Below are 17493 nucleotides of genomic sequence, written 5' to 3' on the forward strand. Positions count from 1 at the left end.
TGGAAGCTACTGGGAATGGGAAGCGTTTGCTGCACTGATGTGCTATTATGGGTTTAACAGTTACGAATACATTCTTCAGGCATAAGGCTATTCACCGCTGCTCATGGGAGTCTAGGGTTACCAGATCCATATTAGGCTATATCTTAACCGACTTCGAATTCACGAATTCTGTTAGGAATGTACGGGTTTTCCGTGGATTTTTCGATGGTACAGACCAATATCTGACCCGTAGTGAATTATGTATCTCGGGCATAGGATAGAGAAAGTATAGTTTGTCTGCAAACGAATAAGGGTAGAAAATCTCTAGAACGAGGAAATTAGACAGAAGTACATGGATATGATTGGTGAGAAGTTTCGAACAGTCTATAGTAAGCAAGTTCAGAATAAGAAAGAGAATGGGTTGCATACAGGGATGCTGTAGTAAAACAGCAAGGGAATGCTTATGAACAACGGTGTGTAAAGATGGGAAAGGCGAACATCTTGGTGGAGTGATGAAGTGAGAGCGGCTTATAAACGTAAAAAGATGGTTTATCAGAAATGGCTCCAAACAAGAGCCGAGGCAGACAGGGAATTGTACGTAGATGAATGAAACAGATCGGAACAAATTGTTGTTGAATAAGTACAAGTATGAAGGATGAGTTTTCCACCTAATCAATACTTTATTTTACATAGTGTCAATATTATTTACATAAAAACAGTACCGGTTTCGACCCGTAAATAGGTCATCTTCAGCTGCTAGAGTAATAGCGACTGTACAGAATAAATACTACTAAAATGAAAATTAAACACGAATGCCATTAAATAAACATGATACCACTATTCTAAAATTACTTAATGTTAAGATATGTACATATGGTAGAGTTTTGGGGTTAAGGGGGTTATTTTCAAATATTACATTTACTGAGGCTGGAATCGGATACAGTTCTTAGAGTTAATCAAGAATCACTGATATTCAGATGTCAAGTTATCTGTGTTAAATGCCACTATTATGTCCAACGGTTTATCAGATCCTTGAAGTGCATTGTTGTGCCGAAAATATTACGGGGTGTCGTGTTCCTTAGAATAAGAGGTTCAGCAACCAGTTCACGGACACATACCTTATACTCAGTCTATATCACTGCTGAAAAGTATGTTACTGAGTGCCACTATTCTAAGAAATAATATTAAGATATATACATATGGTACAGTTATGGAGTTGAAGGGTTTTACACTGGCCTCATGATTACCACATATAAGTTCCGTTTGCTGAGGTTGAAACTGGATACAATTTTTAGGGTTTATGGAGAATCATTGGCATACTGGTGTCAGCCTCAGATATCCAATGTTAAATGCCAGCACCATGTCCAACGGTTATTCAAGGTGCGTTGTTGAGCCGCAAATATGCGGGGACGTCGTGTTCATTAAAATAAGAGGTTTAATAACCTGTTTACAGATACATAGCTCTTACTCAGTCTATAATAGATTATAGTAGTTGTTGAATATAAAACGAAGACTCGGAAACATTTTGGTAATAACCAGGAAAGTCTAGGTCAAGCAGCAGGCAAACCTTTTATGGGCAGTAATAAAGAATCTTATGAAGCGAGGGAAAAAAAAGGAAATGAAGTGTTTTGGATAATTCAGGTTAACTCATACTAGATCCCAGGGAATCACTGCAGAGGTGGAGGGAATATTTTGAAAAACTTCTCAACGTAAAAGGAAATCTTCCTGGTGGTGTTGCAAACAGCCAAGTTCATGGGGAGGAGGAAAATGATGTTGGTGAAATTACACTTGAGGAAATGGAAAGGATGGTAAATAAACTCCATTGTCATAAAGCAGCAGGAATAGATGAAACTAGACCTGAAATGGTGAAAGATAGTAGGAAGGCAGGGATGAAATGGCTTCATAGAGTAGTAAGATTAGCACACAATGTTGTTAAGGTACCTTCAGATTGGACAAAAGCAGTAATTGCACGTACCTATAAGCAAGGGAACAGGAAGGATTGCAACAACTATCGAGGAATTTAATTGATTAGTATACCAGGCAAAGTATTCACTGGCATCTTGGAATGCAGTTTGCGAACAGTGGTTCAGAAGAAGTTGGATGAAAATCAGTATGGTTTCAGATCACAGAAAGGCTCTCAGAGTCAGATTTTCAGTATGCGTCAGGTAATATTGAAAAAGGCAACGACAGGAATAGACAGTTGTGTTCATGTTTCGTAGATCTGGAGAAAGCATATGACAGGATACCGAGGGAAAAGAAGTTCGCTATACTGGGGGACTATGGAATAAAAGGTAGATTTTTAAAATCAATCAAAGACATGTATGTTGACAATTGGGCTGCAGTGAGAATTGATGGTAGAATGAGTTATTGGTTCAAGGTACTTACAGGGGTTAGACAAGGCTGTAATCCTTCACCGTTGCTGTTCGTATTTACATGGGTGATCTGCTAAAGGCGTTAAATGGCAGGGAGGGATTCACTTAGGTGGAAATATAGTAAGCTGTCTGGTCTATGCTGACGACTTGGTCTTATTGGCAGATAGTGACTAGAGCCTGTAGTCTAATTTATCGGAACTTGAAAATAGGTGCAATGAGTATGGTAAGAAAATTAGCCTTTCGAAGACTAAATTCGTGTCAGTAGGTATGAAATTCAACAGAATTGATTGTCAGATTGGTGATACAAAGCTTAAAGAGGTAGATAATTTCATGTATTTAGGTTGTGTTTTCCCCCAGGGTGGTAATATAATGAGTTGGAATCAAGGTGTTGTAAAGCTTACGAAGTGAGCTTGCAGTTGCGGTCACCAGTATTCTGTAGGAAGGAAGTCAGCTCCCGGACAAAACTATCTTTACATCGGTCTGTTTACAGACCAACTTTGCTTTACGGGAGGGAAAGCTGGGTGGACTCAGGATATCTTATTCATAAGTTACAAGTAACAGACATGAAAGTAGCGAGAATCATTGGTGAACAAACAGGTGGGAACAATGGCAGGAGGGTACTCGGAATGAGGAGATAAGGGCTTAGTTAAGAATGAACTCGATGGATGAAGCTGTACGCATAAACCGGCTTCGGTGGCGTGGTCATGTGGGGCGAATGGAGGAGGATAGGTTACCTGGAAGAATAATGGTTTCTCTTATGGTGGGTATGAGAAGTAGAGGTTGACCAAGAACACGATGGTTGGACTCAGTTTCTAACAATTTAAAGATAAGCGGTATAGAACTAAATGAAGCTACAGCACTAGTTGCAAATAGAGGATTGTGACGACGTTTCGTAAATTCATAGAGGCTTGCAGACTGAACGCTGAAAGGCATAACGGAGTATAATGGATGTATGTATGCATGAATCTATGTATGTATGTTTGTCGGAAATCACCCAGAACAAATCGAGCTGCTTATCTTTGGGGTTTTTCCAGTTCTTGAATAAAGTAAGCATGTTAAGTGTCCCATACACTGGAACCATACTGTAGTTGGGTTCCTACCAGAGACTTATATTGTGCCCTTTTCAAGGCAACAACTGCGGTGAACTCTTCCTTCTTCTGTGCGCCGGCTGCTCCTGTAATAAATGACATGTAAATGATACTCACCGCTGCATGTAGACTCTTCTTCCTCAGTCGTGACCGTCCGCTATCCCCGAAGAGAGGCCACCCGTCGAATCAAGGAGTGAGGAAATGAAAAGATGGGGGTAAACTAACTAAAAAAATGACGGTACCCAAAGACTGAATTAAAATTTAAATAAAAGACTGATTTATTGAAAAAAAAAATGCAGAGTGCCAAAAAAAATGAACGTAAACTGAACTAGTGGAAAAATGTAAACAAATGAAATAAATGAGACTAAGAAAATTAAAGATTGAGGATCTGCCTTACAAAACACCATTATCTGCCTAATAACTGACTGAAGGTCAATCACCTTAATTAAAATATATTCCAGACTATGTTGACACTGTCTTCAAGTTGATAACGTGAATCAATTAAAACTCTGGTCAGAAAGACCACCTTCTTGAAATACAGAATTATGTTACGTAGAAAATATCTCTCCAAACTAAATTAAAAGTCGTTGAATCATAAGAAAATAATTAGTTACGTCATCAGTCCACTGACTCATAGGAGTTATCAAAATATTTATCACTTGTGGCTCATTTGGGAAAACACCCCACTTTAAAATAAACATGGACTGCACTAACCAAGTGTATCACATAAGGAATAATTCGAAGAAAACAACCATGAACATCACCCTTCATTTCCTACATAACCATTGTCTTATTCAAACACCTCATGATTAAACAAATAAATTATTGAAACTTCAATCTGAGTGTTATAACCACTCATCTAATTTTTAAACTTCACTTGCATGTCTGTGATAGACTGGACTGCTTAAAAATAATCCAAAAGATTAGGCCAAGTGCCTGATGTTAACATTTCAAATGACAGCGATCCTTGTACATTAAAATTTCTATTGAATTTGCCGCTAACTGCATTTCATTATCAACTCATTATTTGTGGTACCACCACTAGATGGAGGCAGATGCCATCTTGTTTACCTCATTCATTGCGGCAGTTTTATACAATTGGTTTATTAAAGATCGCTTCATTTCTAAATAAAATGTAGTGGATTTAAAAAAAAGGTTTGGTAATTACTTAAATGCCTGGTATGAGCATACCACTACTATCGTTTCGACTGTGACCTAATGGACGATCCATTAACCTAACATCTGAAATCTTATTTACATCATTAAATCTGTTAAATGGAGAAACACTGCTCCGACAAAGAAAATACAGAAAACAAAACTAGCCTATCTACACCTATCTATTTACATCAAATCAAATATAAATAATTCACATACGCTCACGTCCTACAAATAAACGGTAATAAAGTACACTCAGAAAGAAATAAAATAAGCAAAACTAGATCCCACCATCGCGGCCTACTGGAAATTAATAAGGATGGAATGCGCAAAATATAATCGGAGTCTCCATAAAAATTTACCCCGCTGCGAGTAGCAAAATATAAATATTGTGAATTTGACGGCAATCTCTAACCTCAGACGATAAATGTCTGGCCATGATACTATTTAACCTTTGTGGACAATAACTGGTGTTATTTCATGTCATCCATGACTCTACATGATTATTAAAAAAAACACATTGACTCGTCGCTCTGCTCACATTGTACAATGGCTAGCATATTTGCCGAGCATCTACTTTCCCTGGAATTATTTAAACAAATACAGGCTTCTGCCTACAATCATAACCCATGTCGTAACACATTTAACACTCTTGGTTAAATTTATTCATTTCACAACTCTCTTTACTCATTAATTCTCGACGTCATTATTATTCATTATTCTTACAATACGGCCTCGCTCGTATCCGGCGGGCAAATTATCTGTCGTGCACATTACGACTTCTTACGACAGTTCATGACATGGTCCAAATCTCATATTTCCATTATCAACGTAGATCATCAGGGATATTAATCATCTAGCTCGATTTCCTGATCATTCTCTGCTTCACATATCACAAAATATCAGAGCTGACTCATCAATGGTTTCCTGGCACTCACTGTTTCTTAAAAAAAATGACGAGATTGCCTCTCAAAACACAGATGTTGAAAGATGTGTAACCGCAACTACACAGAAATAAATACTCGCGTCTACCAAAAATCGTCGCAAAATACACGGGATGAGTACTATCAGACGCGGTCATCTGAAGGATGATCCGACAACATAAAACAAGCTGAATGCGCAAAATAGCAAAAATAAACATTAAAATCATCGAGGCGGCGTTCACAAGATCAAAACTCCAACAAAATATGACTCAAAACCATCGATATAATAACATGATGAATATAAAAATTACTTATAAATCGGCATTACACTCATAGATCAGATATCATAGCTGCCTAAACTGTCAAAGTGACATACTACAGAAACAATCCATAACAACACGCAAACAACATCTACCTAAACGAAGTGCACAAATAACCCTATTATTAATATTATTATTATTACTACTACTATTATTATTATTATTATTATTATAGTTACAATTATGAGTATTTAAAAGATGTGAACTATTTACAATCCTACCTAATACTCTAAGCTACATTGATCATCGATTAGTCACGGTCCTACATATTTATTTACATTATTTATTGATGCTCATACCTGTGTGATGGAGGCATGTTGACTCACCCTCCGGCCTCGGTCATGGTGAATTTAGAATTCCATCTTCAAGCTGCTGTGGTATTCCAAATTTTTACACACGCAAATTTGACACATATTTGCCATGGCGTAACACACGCTTACGTTGACAGAAAACACTCGTATTTCTCGCACTCCCCTGCAGACTCCTGTCGTGAAGTTAGACGGTCGTCCCCGCTACCTGCATGGAAATCACCTGTTGGTCTGCCACCGTTCTCTCAGCTTTGTTTACATAGCAGCTTACCGTACATTCACCCCAACGGACATAACTGTTTGTCAAGGTCTACCACTGCGGCCTTCACTAAAGAAAAGTCATACTCCTCCCTGTCTGTCTTTGCTAGTTTCTGCCCGTAAACATCTCGCTTGCCAAACAGTTTATTAAATGGTAAAAAGCAAGCTAAATACAGTTCCAATGCTGTGGAGAAATTTTTGCTGATAACAAAATGTGAAACTACCCGTGGGTTAAAAGGCTTTATGTAATTGTGCTGAAAACATGGATTTGTTCCTCTCGACTCGTAATGTGAGCTCATTTAAGCCAAGTATTGAAGGTGTAGCTCCTGCCCGTTATCTCTGCATAAATAGTAAGAGTTTGTTAAAGTGTTCATTTCGGAAGTGTTACTCTCCCAAGTAAAATAATACAAGGCTTTCTCAAAATGCCTACAAGTGTCTCCAATCACTTTCTTACCAGCCGAAAGTAAAGCTGACTAACTAAATTAGCTGTCACTCTCTGTCACCCTGTCGCTCTGACTCGCACTGTCAAACTGAAGTTTCACTGAGAATTCTGGAAAACACTGAGAAATCTGAAGACACACTGAGAATTCAAGAAACACTGAGAAATCAACCCCCTGGTCGCTGGGTTTTGTAAAGAGTTCTCCCCCACCTAGAAAATAGTTCCGTGGAAGGGATGTGGCGTAATGATCTAGCCCTCAGGAGCGCTTTATCGTACATCCGTAGGTTAAGGTTTCTGAAATTTATGTACAAATCTTCCTAATTTTTGTCTGACTTACATGTAATATTGCGCCGTGGGAAATGATCACAGAATAATCCACACGACGGCGCGCGTCACTGGTGTTATTTTCTTCCGGTGAATGGCTCCATCCCGCCATGACAGTTCGTTCTTCTGGGTCCTCTTACTCCTCCGTGTGAAGTTAAATTTTATTAATTAGGCACTAATTAACCACAGATTCGCACTGATAATTTTCCAAATATTATAAAGAAGTCAGGACACTGTTTTTCACCACCACACCGGGCTTCAGATCGCGCAATACTGACTGTAGATTCCCGCTTATGACAGTTCATTCAAATTTAGAATTTTGTGATTGGCTGAGACTTTCGCGCTCTTCGTAAAGTGGATACTTCCATTTCCTCCCAAGGATTGGCGGGTATTGTCGTTGTCCCTTTTGTCCTAGCTAAGGAGGTCACGCCTCAACGCGTGATTTTCTCGTGGGAACCAGAAGAAAGTCGCCACTCCTAGGCGGTGTCATAAAATTTATTGGAAGGAGTACTCAGGGTGGTTTACAAGTTGGACGTGCTCTAAGGAGAGTTTTGTGGATTCTACTCGCCGCCTGACTGGCGCCAGAAAGTTCCTTTGTGACTGCTAGTTGCCAGCCTACTGTAGTATCCCATATGCGAAATATTCAACTTTTAATTTGTAAATTAATTACGTAAATTCGCTTATGGGTGCAATATGCCCTTTCCTTTACATCCTTACTTCAACACTTAAATAGCCTCATAACCTTGTGCAGAGATCTGTGCCCTTTATTTACAGTCCCATTTATGTGATTACACCAACAACGATCTTTCCTTATATTAACACCTAGGTACTTACACTCATTCCCATAAGGAACTTTCGCCCCATCAACACGGTAATTAAAACTGAGAGGACGTTTCCTATTTGTGAAACTCCTAACCTGACATTTAATTCTGTTTTGCATCATGCCATTACCTACATTCCATCTCAGAACATTATCGAGGTCATTTTGTAGTTGATCAAAATCTTGAAACATATTGATTACTCTGTACAGAATAGCATAATCTGCAAAGAGCCTTATCTCTGGTACCACTTCTTTGCTCATATCATTAGTATATATAAGGAAACATAAAGGTCCAATAGTATTGCCTTGAGAAATTCTCCTCTTAATTATTAGAGAGTCAGATAAAGCTTTGCCTACTCTAATTCTCTGAGTTCTGTTTTCTAGAAATATAGCAACCCATTCAGTCACTGTTTCGTCTAGACCAATTTTGGCCAGTAGTCTCCCATGATCTACCCTATCAAATGCCTTAGATAGATCAATTGCGATGCAGTCCATTTGACCTCCTGAATCAAATATATCTGCTATATCTTCCTGAAATCCTAAGGTTGAGCTTCAGTGGAATAACCTTCCCTAAACACGAACGGCTTTCTATTGAACCAGTTATTAATTTCGTAAAAATGTCTAACATAATCAGAAACAATGCTTTCCCAAAGCTTACTCGTTGCTATTCTTGTTGTCAATTTATTGTTGATAATTAATATTGTTCTTTATACAGATAGTTATCTGATTATAGTTATATACATTTGTTATTGTAAGTGTAAATAGCTACTCCATCTGCTGTATCTGATAAATAAATAAATAAATAAATAAATAAATAAATAAATAAATAAATAAATAAATAAATAAATAAATAAATAAATAAATAAATAAGTAGAAGAATGATGAGAGAACCGATATTGCCTTTCATAAATTCTCTCATTATTACAGCAATAAACCTGAAGTGTACCTGGCATAGAAAAAACTGGAGAACAAAACTGAAAAGTTACGCAAGATGTAAAATATCTGTTAAAGGTTTTCTTCTTCTGATGTACTGTTTACTAATTTGTCTGCAGATGCTCATCGTTTGGTTGGTGATCTTTTTCTGCGCTGATTACGCGATGTAATGTTGGAATTTTCAACAATCCAGACCACACATCGTCAATTGTTTTCACTTTTCGTCCAGCACCATTAGGGCATTCTCAACTGGAAAATAATTATGTAACGATATGCGCGTTTCTCAGCAACACTGCCTCGTGTGAATAGAATAGTTTATTAATGGTAATTAGCTGATCAGCAATTTTTTGGATGTGTCATTAGCATTGAAACTACTCTGATTGGTGTGACTTACAACTATAAACCTACAATTTCAAACAGATCACTGGGAAGGAAAGTTTCTGATTCTCGTTTTCGCAAAACCTTGGATGGTTACCACTTGGAAGATCTCATGTTTTCCGCTTAAAGGATGGAAGTGCATGGTTATCCTTGGTATGGGGTACCTTTCTACGTAAGAATCGCGTTTTTTGTGATTGTGGTAATTTGCACCTTTCTGCTTTAAGGTATCCAATTGAAAATTTCATGATTCTTCAAAAATTCCCATGGTATTACTTGCTTTATTGAAGCACAGCGAACGGAGATGGGCGCACTTCTTCATGATAACATGACGTGTTGACTGCAGATTGGAGTTCACGACTTTCCCATTTTAATGAATATCATGTGATATATTTGCGACATTGATAACATTGCCATTTTTGTCGTTTATAGGTTGCCATCCAAGGATTTTCACACTCGGTTTTGCTAGCTTCTGGATAATTAAATAAATTTCAAGGGGAAGAATTTGGCACCTCTTGGTCTCTTAGATCGTTAAATGATCTCCTACTTTTTTCTATTGTTATTATTATTATTATTATTATTATTATTATTATTATTATTATTATTATTATTATTATTATTATTATTATTATTATTTTATCCAGAAAGATATTGAAATCCATGTTAAGCAGTTTTGAGGCGCTTCTGGATAAAATAACGATTCTGTACATACAGTGTTAAAAATAGCTCTGTTAGTTGTGGCTCAGACGGTAGAACAGTGGGCCACCTCAATTAACGTTCGACAGTTCGATCCCAGTTCAGTTCTGTGGTACTTGAAGGTCTTCAGATACGTCAGGCGCGACAATATGACAGCAACTCGGCGTCACCAACTAATAACCTTGACCTTTACCCAAATCTTCTCACAAAACAAAAGATACTTGTTTTACAGTCTAACATATTACTGCGCAAGTTTAGGATTTCTATTGCGTGAACAGTGAATATTACGTTTAAGATTGATGGCATATTCCTATGACTCTAAGAAATATGCCTAAAAGACAGAGAAACGGACGGTTCAATCAATCAGGCATCAGTACATCGCCCAGATGGCTGATTCCCTATTAGTTGGTTACCTGTTTTTTTTCTTAGATGGTTTCAAAGAGCTTGGAAATTTGTGGAACATTTCCCTCGATATATTATTCAAATCCCGAATTCCTCTTATTATGCAAGAAAATGTGTCCCAGTTTTCCTCTATAATCCAGTTTTTACTCCATATTAGGTATTTCCGAACTTTAAAAGCCCACAGTAGCCAATATTTAAGAATAACGTAAATATTATATTTAAGTGGTCCGCCTATTCAATACATATATAATTTATTACATCTAGTACACGTTTCTTCCCCTAAGGAACATCATCAGCTGCATAAATTATACTAATATGTCAGAAGACATGGTGATGTCCCTTAGGGGAAGAAACATGTACTAGATGTTATAAATTACTGTACATATGTCTTGAATAGGCGGACCACTTAAATATTTAAGTTATTCTTAAATATTCACTACTTGATTTTATAATCAATAGGGGTTTGTCTAAAATGAAGCTGTTAAAGCTTGTTACCTGAAATTTAAAGTCTGCACTCAAGCTTATTTGTCTATTAATGTAATTCCAGACCAAAATTCCACTGATAACTCGGATCATACAGCTTAGTCCAGCATCCCGCCTTCTCGTCTATGCTCTTTGTCTATGTACCTATATTATTGACGAGATAACATTTCTCTAACTTTTAGATAACGTAGGCGTAGTACACAGTTAGTTATCTGACAATCAACACTTGCGTTACTTCATATTAAGTTTGATATGTGGTAGTGCATAAGTGTGAAAATTATGAGACTCAATGGGGAAGACACAAATGAAATTGCCTTAGTTTTTTTTTTGTTTTTTCCCTCATTTGTCTTTCTTATTTGTTCCATAGAACTCTCTATCTTTCAGTCAAATCCTGATTAAAAAGTTCGTGAAAAAGTGTATTATTCGTAATTTTTTAAATATTAGTTTCGGTTTAAATATTTCTCTTTGGTCTGTTGTTAATCCTACATCAGTTTACAAGAGTTTGGATAGTAAATAGTTCAAAGACAGTGAATTATTTCAGCGGTTAAGTAAAGCAAAATATGACAGAATAACGTCACGTAATTTTATTTTATCTAATTACACTCAAAAGAGAAATTAAAAATTCTCAGCATTGCAATTTAATAATGATAGAGGAGGCTATGAACTATAAAACTGTTAGGTACTGATGTAATTGAAAGAAAATATAACTTGTGTATTATAATTTTATTTAGACTGGCAACAAGCAACACGTCATAGAGCTCCACTGTAGCACATGGACATTCAAGTAATACGCACTGCGACAGTGAAAATATTCCCATATTTGTATTGCGTCTAATAATTTTCACGCCCTGTAATTTTGGTTGTACGATACTTCAGTGTGCTTTTCCTGTATTTAGTCTGTCAAAATCTGAATTAATTCCTATGCTGTCCTTCTTTTTCACTGCGTGAAGGATAGAATTATGATCGGTCTGGCGAACTGGCTATGACTGTGATCGTCCTCGAAGCTTGGAATGGAGAAATCAGACAAATAGGCGTGAGTTTTATCTCCACTCCCTGCTACGCGTTAACGTTCCGAGCGAACTTGTTCGGGACGTATTTAGGACGAAACGATTCATTTGCGTGGTTTAAAATATTAGTGGTACCAGTGGCCCGAACATAAGCTGAACATGTTCTGCCGCTGCTGTACGTTTTTCTACAGAGCGTTCAGCGTAGAGTTTAGCGAGATTTATCGCGCTGTGGCTTGCCGAACTTCAATAATTAATGTGACCTGATACACAGTACAACGTTAATTACAATTAATTGGCCGCTGTGATAGCACGGATCGGCGTCGTAATTTACCCCTTCAAAATATTCTTAAAACTTACACGGACAATCACGATAACCTTTCTAAACGAGGGATTCCGCTTAGTAAACCCTCAGCCATACTTTTTAATACCGGGGTGTTCATAACTTGTCCACGAAGCACATCCACAGACAAGGAAATCACGGTTTATAAATCCCCTTAAAATCTCCCCCTTCTATAGTGAATTTGTGAAACGCTTTATTAATATATGATGACAAATACCTTACAGTTCGTATCTATTACTAGGAAACGTACCGCTATTCCCCCAGTAAGACCAGTTATTTAAGGATATCGTAAAATCACCTCATCTTTCTAACTTTATCCGCATTCTCTTCTTCCTTCTCGTTTTTGGTCGTTGTTGTTTGTATTTGAGGATTTTGTTCTTCACACTGCCCTACACATTCTCGCCTTTGCTCATGTTCACTTTCTCTGTATATTTTTGTTTGGTCTTGGATTCTTGGGAACTGCTATTATTTACTAAACAGCGTAGCCTACAGATGGGTACCAGGGGAAACGCACAGTATATCCAAGTGTTTAGAATGTACTCTAGCAATCTGTATTTACTGTTACCCAGTTCAGACTGTGGTGTATTTACATTGTTATAACTAGAGCTCGGAAGTTGAGGAAAATTTTTTTCGTGGGTCCTAGAACGAGGCCCAACATAACATACGTTCATTCTGGGTTATTGTAGGCGAGAAAATAGAGAAATTTCATTATTTTCTGCCTTTTCGTCGTTTTTGGGTCATTGGTCATTTTTAGCCCTTTTTAGGTCTTAGCTCCTTTTACGCACCTTCACCTTCTTTCGAGTACATTTTTACTGACCATTCTCAATTCGAATCATCATTAAATTGTCCATTACCTCTTAAGCATTTTTTTTTCTAGTAAATACATATATTTGAACTATATCTGACAAGAGAGAAGATGAAATGAAGTGAAATATTGAAAGGAGAAAGTTTTCATGTGAGTGTTTTAGAAGAGGAAGATTTCACCTGCTTCAAGTGTGAATCCTTATCGTCCATTAATGTGGAGGGAAGTTTATTTACGTTTCGCAAGGAACTGTCTGAAAACCGACGATCCTTTTACACATAAGAACCTGGAGGTGACTATTGTAATGTACTGCAAAGCCAACTGAACTAAGGTTTCCGAATTCGAATTGCTGTAACCCTTATGTAGTTTAGCCAAATATCATTCCAGTTATACTAATCTAAATTTCTTTCTCCACGATGTCCATTGCGGTTCGCTGAATTCATTCTACGTGGAAAAAAGATTGCATTCTAAATTCTGCAATTAACAAACACAGAAATATTACGTGGTTCCGAACCAGTATTTGCACAACAAAAATTTCTTACCATTATTTATAATTCATTAAACCCCTGATTTGAACAATAGGTTGAGACCAATATTTAGCATTTATTATAACCGGCGGCAGCAATCTGACTTCTTAATTAACAAATTTAATTAACACAACATTTGTAACCCAGTTAGAAATATTAGTATGTCATTAGCGATTCCCAGTCATCCTAGCATTTTATCCATTTAAAATTCAAAGTTTTACACTGTTTACGTTTGAATATCGTATTTTACATCCCGACAATTCAATCCCTTTATAACCACCAGCGGAATCTCGGCATCATGAATTATTATTATATCATGACCTTCCCAACAAATACCTAATAATAAATAAAACAAACATAGAAAAAACCACAGGCATTTCATGTGACTGGATTTCCCATAGAACACGATCAAATTTTACCCTACTTGTCATCGAGTGACTGATAGAAAATAAGCAAACTATGGATCAGTACAAACAACTACACAACTACTTCAATATCGAGAAAAGCTCGAATCAACTAACACCTTAGTACGTGCATGAACTGAAATACTAACCCCAAACATAATGTAGACTATTATCAACAAACAAATATACTACCGAAATCAGACCCATTATTTACGTTAGAAATTTTAACTCCGTCCGTCTATCCTAAATTCATAATGGACTCGGGAAGCGAAACATTTGTTACATGAAGTAACCACATCTAACTGACACTGTTTCCCTTCTACTCACGGTAACATTTCAAATAATCCACAAATTAGTACTCATCAATTTAGTTGGATCCTCGGAGGCATATTACAAATGCGAGGCCCATTCCAGCCCTCATCCGTTTACTCATGCATAATGGCTGCTTTCAAGTCACAAATATACTTTACACTGCGGCGTTCAGTCATTATAAACACTGGTCTAATATTTAACACTTATACATGGAAAATTCTCTTATCACATAGTTACATTGAAGCGTTCAGCCTTTATAAACACTGGTCTAATATTTAACATTTATGTATGGAGAACTCTCTTAACACATAATTACACTGAGATGCCTAAGGCCCGAATTTTAATTACACTGGTTCTTCGTCTTTTCCCGCACAAAATACTGGGACACGTACGACGTAGTGTGAATATATCGCCCGACGCGTTTCACGAATACTGATACGGTGCGTCTGAAATGTTATCAAGGCGCCTAATCCATTCCGCTGTTGATGTGTTCGTTGCTCCGGCGCTTATTGTGGCTCATATCACAGTCCTGCAATACAGGCTCAAATCACTGACTAATAACGTTTACTAGAGCTTGTACTGACGGTTCATCGCACTGCTTGCTATTTTATGCACTCAAGATTAGTTAAAGAAATACTATTTAGCATTCTATGATAGATACCGGTCTGTCTGAATTTGCAGTTTAAATAACAGTCAGCTCAGATTGTTACAAGATCTGGCTGGATTTAAAGTTCGCTCGAACGCGGGGTGACTCCGGGACACGACAACTTTCTTCCGAATATGAATGAGACGTCACTTCGCCCAGGATCGGAGTACGATTGAGATACTCTCAGTGGATGGAAGGCCTCATCAATGGGTCAACTGACGTCACGCCTTGGAGAGAGGGGGTAGTTTTCTTAAATTGGCACTTGCGAGCCGAGTAGAAAGTTGTCATTGATACCAATTAATCTACTCGTATGGAACATATTGTACCAGAAAAAATTTGTATCAATTAGCATGAGATCTTTCTCAGGGGTTCCTAGACCTTAGGAGCGGGTACAGAGAGGAAGGATCGCAAGGCGAAATAATAGATATCATAACTTTCTTCCATTTATTCAATCTATGAAAAAATACCCTATTATATCGCTGAATTGTAGTTATCAAAGATAATTATTGGAAAATATGTTCCAATTTCGACAACAAAATATCCTATAAAAATCTCGCTATCCAAATGAGTAATGTTTTTGAACCAGTTATGTCCATCATGGTTTTCTTGATGTTAACCAATAAAGCATGTTGAAAGTAAGTTAATATTCCACTTTAACGAAATCCTAAAGTCCTTTCTACAATCATTTGTGATTTCAGAGTATATTTTCTACGTAAATTAAACAAAGTAAATTCTATAATTTCTTCTCGTGAAATTCTCAAAATATTCATATATAAAACACTTGAAATTAAATTCGATCTTCCGGTAGAAAGTACTAAGTATTGTGCTATTTTACGTAACGTATTATACACTTTATATTAATATTGCAAATTAAGAGTTAATTGTACGCCTTCACTACAAATAAAACACTCAATTGAAATTCTAAAGTTCCAACAAGTGAGAGCATATGATATTAAAAGAGCTAACGTGATAAAACGATGTCTTCCAAAAGTCAGTCTGTATTTTTAATTATTGTAAAACGTTAATTTTCAAAGTTGATATTCTGCTAATAATTGTTCATCAAAATATTAAGTAAGTGAGATTTTGAATTCAGTTAACGTTCTTTGTCAGCTATGACATTGTCTATAAGAGTTCTGTTGAGAGTCAGAATTATGTTTCTGAATGAAATGACACTTATATCATCTGTAATACGCCTTCTTGTTAAGCTCGAACTGTTGAATACTGCTCCGCAAGGAATAAACTGGAACGTAGCTAACATCAAACGCCACGATGTTCCATAGTACCGCGTCCCAGGAACCGTCCCACGTAGTACCAAGCCCACGTTCTGCGTTGATCTGCATCCATCTCCGTCGATCTACGTCGTTCTCCGTCGATCTGCGTCGTCTTGAGTCAGTATTTCTCATGTTAATAAAGAGTAGCTTTAACACGATAAAGTCCATCTGACTAGGTAACTGTTAGAGTGTTGAAATGAGCACAATTTGATTTGTGGTGTTAGAGCTGATTAAAACGGCTTCAAATTAGTCACCATTCACTACATGAAAATTTTGTCGAAGCACTGTTTCTTTTCTTTTTACCAGTCCCAGTTTGTACGTAAGTTGAAATAATTGGGAAATGAAAAACACATTCCTATGCATAGTTCATCTCTACACTCACTACACACCGTTCGTGTTGTCAGAAATGACTCTCATTCGAAGCGCAGTTTATCATGACTCACTTTCACTGTAACAAATAAATAAATAAATAGCAATTTCTCGTAAAATATCGTAATGTTCCTTCTAACTGTCACAGTCCTCAAATATTCGTGTAAGAATCCTATAATTCACGATGTCACTGAATTATGAAGCATGCGTACTATATTAAGGCATATTTACAGTTCGTTAGACAGTCAATTCACACGAATTGATTTCAAATGGTACGGTCTACTGGTAAAAATAGTAAACAGTCTTTATATACAAGTTAAGGTGGTTTTAGACTTTGATAATATTAAAAAGGGTTAATGTGTTGCAAACCTACACTCACGATGTTCTAAGTTGAAACAGTTCATGACCATTAAAATTCAAAGTAGTAGTGCTAGCTTTAAGTTTGTCAAAGTTATTCACGCGAAAATCGAGATATTTTATAAGTTCAAATACTGGTGAAATATTACAAGTCTTATAACTGCAATGTTATAAACACGTTAATTTCCGAAGTTCAAGTGTCCCTGACGAATTGGAAGTCCAAACATTTCTGAAGAAAATCCATACGTTAACTCACTGGTGTTCTAATAAACTAAGTGTCAACTTGCTGTCGAAAATAATACAAGTATCACGACGTTCCCGTAGAATGAACACTAAGTTCGATTTCACTTGTCGCGAGCAGCATGACTGACAATCCAGCTGTGGGCGAAGAATTGGAACTGGTTTGCTCTGGCCGGAGCCTCGGTTTACATTCCGTAAGGCCAAGGTTACCCGCTGTGTCACGAGAAAAAATGTGGTTTCTTTCTCACTTGATATCTGTTGAACGCCTTGATGGAATTTGCAGATATTGACATAAGTTTGCCTTCAGAACACTAGCTACACGACGAGCTATGTCACATTTCTG

The sequence above is a fragment of the Anabrus simplex genome, chromosome 2, assembly GCF_040414725.1.
Source record: "Anabrus simplex isolate iqAnaSimp1 chromosome 2, ASM4041472v1, whole genome shotgun sequence".
In the NCBI taxonomy this organism is placed as follows: Eukaryota; Metazoa; Arthropoda; class Insecta; order Orthoptera; family Tettigoniidae; genus Anabrus; species Anabrus simplex.